The following is a 9206-nucleotide window of genomic DNA, read 5'->3' on the forward strand; positions in this document are numbered from 1 at the left end:
GCTCTGATTGCTCACCGTGGAGTTTTAGCCATGGAAAAAAAAGGAGAATGACACCATATCAAATAAAAAGTTGATTAATCCACGTAGGGGCTGTGGAGAGGATACAAAGGAGCTTTTCCATGATTTTGGGGCTTGAAGAGGGACTGAATTTCCCTCAAAGCTGGGAAGGGCCTGAGGATAATAAAGCAAAGGAGCAGCTTCATCTCTCCCTGGCAGAGAGCTCGGGGCTCCATTATGGATACAAATCAATCCCAGCAGGATTTCAAAGGGTTTCTTTAGGATGTCAGGTCCCTCTTTATCAGACCCCTGCTGGGATTCAGGGCCTGCCTGGTCACGGGGTGCTTTGATAAGGGCTGGATTTAAATCCCAGATCTGAGAACAGACATGAAAGGTCCCTGGGTTTCTAGGGGGTTGAAAAACTCAAGCTGGATTCGCTGCAGAGCTGAAAAATCAGGGTAAGAGAGAGCAAGGAGTGGCCAGCAGGCCCAGGCTCCTGATCACGCCCCTGGGATCCATGGGATCCATAGGATCCACGGCCTCTGGCACGCTGCTCCAGCACCCTGCAGGGTGACTGACAGCCGGGCAGGGGAAGGAGCCACCAGCAGCTCTGCCATGTGCACCATCATTCACCTTGCACGTGGCCTAAACAGCCACCAAGCACTGATGGACTGACTGAGCCGAAAATATCGGAGAGATCTCAGTTTGCACTCCAAATTCCCTGCAGCCTGTTCCCTTCCTGATCCATCCCTTCAAGCAGCAAGAGTGGAATTCCTTCCATCGTTGCTCTTTCCCTCCTGTTTTCCACTCAACAAGAAAAAGAGCAGCCACGTGAACAGGAGTAAAAGCCCCAAACCCACAAAAAAGCACATTCTCAGCATCACTAATCCCTGCCAAACTGCCAGGAACCTTCCAAAACTACATCCAAGCTTGGAAACAGGGATCCAGTTGTTTGTTTAAGCAGCTATTGATCCAGTCTCTTCCAGCTAATTAAACTATTCACTATTTAAACTCATTAAACTGCTCATCCTGCTCCTGGCAGCCAGAGGCAAAGAAGAAATCGTGTCTAGATTAAATGGTGATGGTGAATGTGCCCATCCCAGTCCTTGGAGAGGTTGGAATTGCATCCCTGTTCCTCTGCTCTCTTTTCCTTCCTTTTTCCTGCAGTGATTCCCACCCGGATTCCTCAGCTCCAGCTCTCTGAGCAGCCTCAGGGGGAGCATTTCATCCCCTTAGAGCCAACTCCATTTGTTGCATCCTTCATGCCTCAACCACCCCTAAAAGCAGGCAAGTGCTGATGGGCAGTGCAGCTGCTTCCACTTGGGAATGTTTCCAGTGGAACAGGGAGGGAATTCTGAGAAGCTTCCACCCACTGCACGTTATTGCTGGATAAAAGGTCAGGCAGCAAAGGATCAACAAAGGGAGATTTCAGCAAGACAAAGTCCAGACAGAGAGGCTGCAAGTGTGGCTGGGGCTGCTAAACTGGGAAAACTGCAAGGTCAGGCTGTGGGAACATGGATTATACTGAGGTCAGGAACTGGTGTTGGGAAGAGAAGGAGAAGGAGAAGGAGAAGGAGAAGGAGAAGGAGAAGGAGAAGGAGAAGGAGAAGGAGAAGGAGGAGGAGAAGGAGAAGGAGGAGGAGGAGGAGAAGGAGAAGGAGAAGGAGAAGGAGAAGGAGAAGGAGAAGGAGAAGGAGAAGGAGAAGGAGAAGGAGAAGGAGAAGGAGAAGGAGAAGGAGAAGGAGGAGAAGGAGGAGAAGGAGGAGAAGGAGGAGAAGGAGGAGAAGGAGGAGAAGGGCCCGAAGTAACTGCACAGTGAATTTCCTTACCATGAGCCAGGCTCATTCCCTGAGCTGACCAATATCTCCGAGCTCCCCTTCATGGCACAGCCCTGCCAGTAAAGAACAGAAGTTCCTGCTGCTCCCACTGGAATTCTGTAGCGTGCCTGGCATTCCATACGTTCTGCTGCCTGAGAGTTCCTGCAGCCGTCCTTGGGAAGAGCAGTTCACTGCCACAGGAGGAACAAGAGGAAAGCAGCTGCCACTCTCGGGTTCTGTGCCCTGTAAAAAGTAAAAGCAGATAAAGATCAAAGCTCCATAAAGCTGGAACCATCTCCAACCTCGGGACAGCACTTCTGTGGGAAAAGCGTAGATGGGCCATTAGGAAGGAGATCATCATGCAAATGGGCAAGGGGGGGAATTAAATTCTGCTGCTTTCTGATTGAGGCCTGCTTCAATTTGCAGCCTTTATAATATCAGCTTAATGGGACTTTTTGTGCTTTAAAGAGGTTTTTATTAGCTGGGGGTTGTCCCTGCCTGGACTGAGGCACAGCACAATGAGTCTCCTGCCTCCTGAAGCCGTGTCGTTATCCCAGCATCTGAAATTAAAAACCAGCACTCTGGGAAACCTCTCTACTCTGAGGAGAAGTGTGAGGAGCGTTTGGGTCTGTGGAAAGCCTGGAACAGCTCTGAGAGACACCAAACATCCTGTGGATCCCAATAAACAGCAAAACATTCCAGCAGCTCCTTCCAACACCGCCCTTGTAGGGAACTCTGTCACCCCAGTGGGTATTTGTGGGAGTAAGGAAGAAATCCCACTAATGACCTCAGTGTGATCACCTCTGGTTCGTCTGGGGATAAATCTCCTTTATCCTTCTGGGAGAATAAAGGAATCCAATGCTGCCTTAATCCCCAGCTCCTCAGAGTCTGCATTTCCAGAATCCATCTCCTGGCCCAGCATGGGAAGGGTTGTCCAGCGCTGGAACAGCTGCCCAGGGCAGTGGTGGAGTCACCAACCCTGGAAGTGCTCATAAAATACATGGATATGGCACTTGAGTGTTCATAAAATACCTGGGTAAATACATGGGTAAATATAGGAATAAATACATGGGTAAATACATGGATAAACATATGGATAAATATAGGGATAAATATGTAGGGATAAATATGTATGGATAAATACATGGCACTTGAGGTCATGGGTTGGTGTGACCATGGTGGTGGTTGATGTTTGGACTTGATGATGCTAAAGGCCTTTGCCAGCCTCAACAACCCCAGCATTCCATGATTTTCTGCCTTTTTCTCCTGCTCTGGGGCTGAGAAACTCCTTGAGCGGAGCAGCAGTGGGAGCAGGGAGCCACAGGCTGCACATCAGAGCTCTGCAGGCACTTTTAATCCACCTCTCTTCATGTTCATGGAAGATGGCACAGGAAATCTCTCAGCCCGAAAGCATCTCCCCAGCTCTGCACACCCGGGACAAAGCCGAGGTGAATGATCCCCTCCAAGCTCCTTCCAGAGCCATTCCAGCGGCAACCAGAGGCAGCAGTTCCTAGAGAAACGGCTCCTATCCAATTCAGGAGCCTTCCCTTGGGGAGGAGACATCCATTTCCCCTTCTACCTGTCATTCTTCTTCATTCATGGACTCGATAAGGCAGGAAATCTGGCAGGCTTGAAGTAAAAAACGAGCTGTTCACAGCAAAGAGAGCCTCAGCGGGTAAAAAAAAAACAAACCCCAAACTGTTGGAATCAAGATGAAGTTAATAGGAGCAAAAATAAATAGAAACAGACCCTAAATGTAAATGAACATTACATCACCACTGGCATTTCAGCTCCTTTTCAAATACAGAAATAGCAGCAGATTTAACTTGCAGAAAGTTGCTGTGTTCACACAGCCAGAGCTGCTTCAGGGGCACAGCCCTGAACCTTCTGCTCCCCAAAACAACTCAAGACTCGAGAAAGGAGAAACAGGGATCAGGCAGAGGGGGAAAATCCCAACTTCCCGGTCAAAAGAGGTTAAGAGAAATACAATTCCATCCCTTAACTCTGTGGAGATGGGATCTGTTGGCGTTTGCCAGCTCCAGAGGAGTTCACTCCACCTCGGGCAGATCGGAGGTGAAAGCAAATAATGCAACTGCAGCCCCGGAGAAGGCTGGGCTCTTAATTGACAGAGATTCCAGAGAGAGGGAAATAACCTCCAGTACCATTTGGGCAGCAGGTTTCTCTCCCAGCTGCCACCTCAAATCCTCGAGATCCCCGTTGGCCACCCAAAATTCCAGGCACCATTTCCAGCCTGGAAACAAACTCAGAATGCTCTCAGAGTGAGACCTTAAAGCTGGAGCACCTCAGCCCCCACACCTGCTCAATCCCTGCTCTCCCAGGGGCTCAGCCTGGAGAAAAGGAGGCTCCAGAGAGACCTTTTCTCTCTCTGGAATTCCCTGACAGGAGGGGGCAGCTGGGGGGGGGGGGGGGGGGGGCGGGCTCTGCTCCCAGGGAACAGGGACAGAAGTTCTGAGTCATTTCAGGGAGTGAAGAGTTACAGGGCAGGAAACAAAGGCAGCTGAAGAAGATCTGAGACGATTTTCCCTTATTCTTACACACCTCAGACATTCAATTTTGTCCAAGTTTGTGTCTCGAATTTAAACCCAACTCCTTCCCTGTGGGAAGGAGGAGATGATCCCGGCCTGCCATGTGCCAGAGCGAGAGTGACAGAGGGAAGGATGTTACTTGGGGAAGGGTGGCACACTGACATTTCATCGTGGCTGATATGGCAGAGAGACTTCATTTTTTTTAACAGCAAAAGCTTCAATATTTCACAAAATCTGTGTTCCCTGTGATTATTTGTAAAGCATTGTGGATGGGCTTGGCACTTCCCTGACAGAAACACTGGCAGGGCTCTGCCTGGAGGGATCTATAATTGAAGATGGGAAGAGTGGATGGGAGGACAGGGATGCAGCAGAGGGAGATCAGAAAGAGAATTACGAATTCTTTCATTCTTTTCTGGATTTTTTGGGTTCTTTTAATGTGATCCATTTTAAATCCAGGCTTAAGATCTGATTCAACTTCAGATTTTTTTTGCTGCCCAAACTTTCTTCTGTCCCTGGCTGGAGCAGAAAACCAAAATTTCAAAATTCCTCATGAAATAAATAGGAGGGTGGTGTGGGAACAGCCTCACTTTCCCAGGTGGAAACACTTCCCTCCGGGTTTATCATTCTGGGAACAATTCTGGCCCAAAGAAGGGGAAGCACAGAGTGGCACTGCCAGGGTGTGACACGGCCAGGGCACAAGGAGGCCCTGGGTTCTCCTCCAGGTTTGTTTGTGGAAGGTTTGGGGTGGTTTGGGGTGGCTGAAGGGTTTCTGACAGCATTAATTGGGAGTCAATCCCCCTACGGATCCCCATTCCCAGTTCTCCCAGGAAGCTCCTGCAATGGTCTCTAAGGGGTTAATGGAATATCTGCTTTTCCCTGCACGGATGACGGGGCCCAAAGCACTTCCCTGGCCCTGCAGGAGCCCCAGCACTGAAAATCCCCGAGCAACACCTCGGAGCTGCCGCAGGCACCCAGACAGAAGGGGAAGGTGCCCATTCCCTCAGCTCCCGGCTGCCAGATGGGGGAATATTTTGGGCTTTTGGGAAAAGCGTTGGGTTTCCACCTTTTCCCTGCGTGTGAGGAAGCGCCTGGCACCAGGGAATGCTCTGCTGAGCTGGGAGGCCCCGGCATTCCTGGAGAGAAATCTTTAGGATTAGGTGGGGGATTACACCACCTGCTCCCTTTCCCTGTGGCTGGGGGCACCAGGCTGAGGGCACAGCGGGCGGGATGTGCCGGAGACCCAAATCCCACTGGAACCACGGCGTTTTCCATCCCCTTGGGTCCAATTCCGGGCAGGAGCAGCACCTGGAGGACAAAGCTGCGCGGCAGCCGAATGCCGGGTGACAAAACCCCTGAAAAACAGGCTTGAGGAAGTGGCTGGGTGGAAGGGTGAGCTGAGGGAGGTGGTAATTAGAGCACTGGGGGAAGGTGGTAATTAGAGCACTGGGGGAAGGTGGTAATTAGCTCTGCTGCTCACCGTGGCTCAGCCTTCAGCTGTCACTCACCCACGCCTGGAGCCTGTGGAACACGTTTCTGTCCCATCTGCGAGGGAAACGCTTCCCCTTCCCTCTTCCTGCAAAAGCAGAGGAATCCTTGTCCCTGGATGACCAAGGCCGGGCCAGGGGTGGAGACGCCATCCCTGCAAGGCTTCAAAAACCGTGGATGTGGCGCTGGAGGACAGGGGTGGCTGGGGAGCGTGCTGGTGGGGCTGGGTTGAGGGTTGGACTTGGCGATCCCAAAGGTCTTTTCCAGATATTCTCCTGCAAATAGAATGTTTATATAATAAAGCACACAATTTGGAGCTCGTTAAACAGTTATATTTCAGTCAAAACTCTGCACATAATCTCTTCATGAGGGGTTTTGAATTCCACCTCCCCTCTGCAGCAGCGATCCCGTGATTCCAACACGGATCTCCAGTCCCCTTTGGCATTTTCTGATTTCCAGGCAACATCTCATGGCCTCAAAAGCCTTGGTAGACTTAATCAAAACTGGGCTGAGTCTAAAGTGGACTCGAGCACAACGTTCAGGTGCAATGGATGCTGCTGGAATGGGGGCTCTAATGCCAGGTGTCACATCCTCCCAAACTTCCAGCTCCCGGAACTAGAAAGGAGCTTTAATGGATGGAAAAGAAATCCCCAAACCACAACCCCGTGGGAATCAGGGATGCAGGACTCGGCTGTGCTGCCATCACTCCCTCAGGAATAGCCAGGTTTAGCTCATTCTGTCTGCCCAGAGAGGAGGATTTGCCCCTGGATGCCCTGGAATGTTCCAGGCCAGGCTGGACACTGGGGCTGGGAGCAGCCCGGGACAGTGGGAGGTGTCCCTGCCCGTGGCAGTGCTGGCACTGGATGAGCTTGAAGGTCCTTCCAAGCCCAAATGGTTCTGTGAGTCTTAGAGCCCTGAAATTCTCATGACAGAGGTGGAACTGCAAGAGCTTAAGGTCCCTTCCCAAAGAAACCCCATTGCAGGACTCTGCAGCTTCTGGAGCCCTGGGTCCATGGAAATGCAGTTTCAGAGGAGCTCCGAGGAAATGGGTGTTTTGGGGAGAGCAGAGTGGCTGGAACAGAGGAACAGGAACGGTCTCCTCGAGCAAGCCCTTGTGTCTCAGGGAGCGGGATCGGCTCGCTCCTAACGCACCTGGTGACTCCCAGAGCGGGGGATGGAAATGCAGCCCAGGTCCGAAAGAAACCTCTGCGCATCATGCGCGGGCGCGCTGCCCCACTGCGCGCGGCCCCCGCGCGGGCGCGGTTGCTACTGCGCATGCGCGGGCGCGGTTGCTACTGCGCATGCGCGGGCGCGGTTGCTACTGCGCATGCGCGGGCGCGGTTGCTACTGCGCATGCGCGGGCGCGGTTGCTACTGCGCATGCGCGGGCGCGGTTGCTACTGCGCATGCGCGGGCGCGCGGGCTACTGCGCATGCGCGGGCGCGGTTGCTACTGCGCATGCGCGGGCGCGCGGGCTACTGCGCATGCGCGGGCGCGGTTGCTACTGCGCATGCGCGGGCGCGCGGGCTACTGCGCATGCGCGGGCGCGGTTGCTACTGCGCATGCGCGGGCGCGCGGGCTACTGCGCATGCGCGGGCGCGCGGGCTACTGCGCATGCGCGGTTGCTACTGCGCATGCGCGGGCGCGGTTGCTACTGCGCATGCGCGGGCGCGGTTGCTACTGCGCATGCGCTGGCGCGCGGGCTACCGCGCATGCGCGGGCGCGGTTGCTACCGCGCATGCGCGGGCGCGCGGGCTACCGCGCATGCGCGGGCGCGGTTGCTACTGCGCATGCGCGGGCGCGCGTGCTACTGCGCATGCGCGGGCGCGCGGGCTACTGCGCATGCGCGGGCGCGCGGGCTACTGCGCATGCGCGGGCGCGGTTGCTACTGCGCATGCGCGGGCGCGGTTGCTACTGCGCATGCGCGGGCGCGGTTGCTACTGCGCATGCGCGGGCGCGGTTGCTACTGCGCATGCGCGGGCGCGGTTGCTACTGCGCATGCGCGGGCGCGGTTGCTACTGCGCATGCGCGGGCGCGCGGGCTACTGCGCATGCGCGGGCGCGCGGGCTACTGCGCATGCGCGGGCGCGCGGGCTACTGCGCATGCGCGGGCGCGCGGGCTACTGCGCATGCGCGGGCGCGGTTTCTACTGCGCATGCGCGGGCGCGGTTTCTACTGCGCATGCGCGGGCGCGGTTTCTACTGCGCATGCGCGGGCGCGGTTTCTACTGCGCATGCGCGGGCGCGCGGGCTACTGCGCATGCGCGGGCGCGCGGGCTACTGCGCATGCGCGGGCGCGCGGGCTATTGCGCATGCGCGGGCGCGCGGGCTACTGCGCATGCGCGGGCGCGCGGGCTACTGCGCATGCGCGGGCGCGGTTTCTACTGCGCATGCGCGGGCGCGGTTTCTACTGCGCATGCGCGGGCGCGGTTTCTACTGCGCATGCGCGGGCGCGGTTTCTACTGCGCATGCGCGGGCGCGCGGGCTACTGCGCATGCGCGGGCGCGCGGGCTACTGCGCATGCGCGGGCGCGCGGGCTACTGCGCATGCGCGGGCGCGGTTTCTACTGCGCATGCGCGGGCGCGGTTTCTACTGCGCATGCGCGGGCGCGGTTTCTACTGCGCATGCGCGGGCGCGGTTTCTACTGCGCATGCGCGGGCGCGGTTTCTACTGCGCATGCGCGGGCGCGCGGGCTACTGCGCATGCGCGGGCGCGCGGGCTACTGCGCATGCGCGGGCGCGGTTTCTACTGCGCATGCGCGGGCGCGCGGGCTACTGCGCATGCGCGGGCGCGGTTTCTACTGCGCATGCGCGGGCGCGGTTTCTACTGCGCATGCGCGGGCGCGGTTTCTACTGCGCATGCGCGGGCGCGCGGGCTACTGCGCATGCGCGGGCGCGCGGGCTACTGCGCATGCGCGGGCGCGGTTTCTACTGCGCATGCGCGGGCGCGGTTTCTACTGCGCATGCGCGGGCGCGGTTTCTACTGCGCATGCGCGGGCGCGGTTTCTACTGCGCATGCGCGGGCGCGCGGGCTACTGCGCATGCGCGGGCGCGCGGGCTACTGCGCATGCGCGGGCGCGGTTTCTACTGCGCATGCGCGGGCGCGCGGGCTACTGCGCATGCGCGGGCGCGGTTTCTACTGCGCATGCGCGGGCGCGGTTTCTACTGCGCATGCGCGGGCGCGGTTTCTACTGCGCATGCGCGGGCGCGGTTTCTACTGCGCATGCGCGGGCGCGGTTTCTACTGCGCATGCGCGGGCGCGGTTTCTACTGCGCATGCGCGGGCGCGCGGGCTACTGCGCATGCGCGGGCGCGGTTTCTACTGCGCATGCGCGGGCGCGGTTTCTACTGCGCATGCGCGGGCGC

This window comes from Coloeus monedula, assembly GCF_965178545.1.
Source record: "Coloeus monedula genome assembly, contig: HAP1_SCAFFOLD_219, whole genome shotgun sequence".
Lineage (NCBI taxonomy): Eukaryota > Metazoa > Chordata > Aves > Passeriformes > Corvidae > Coloeus > Coloeus monedula.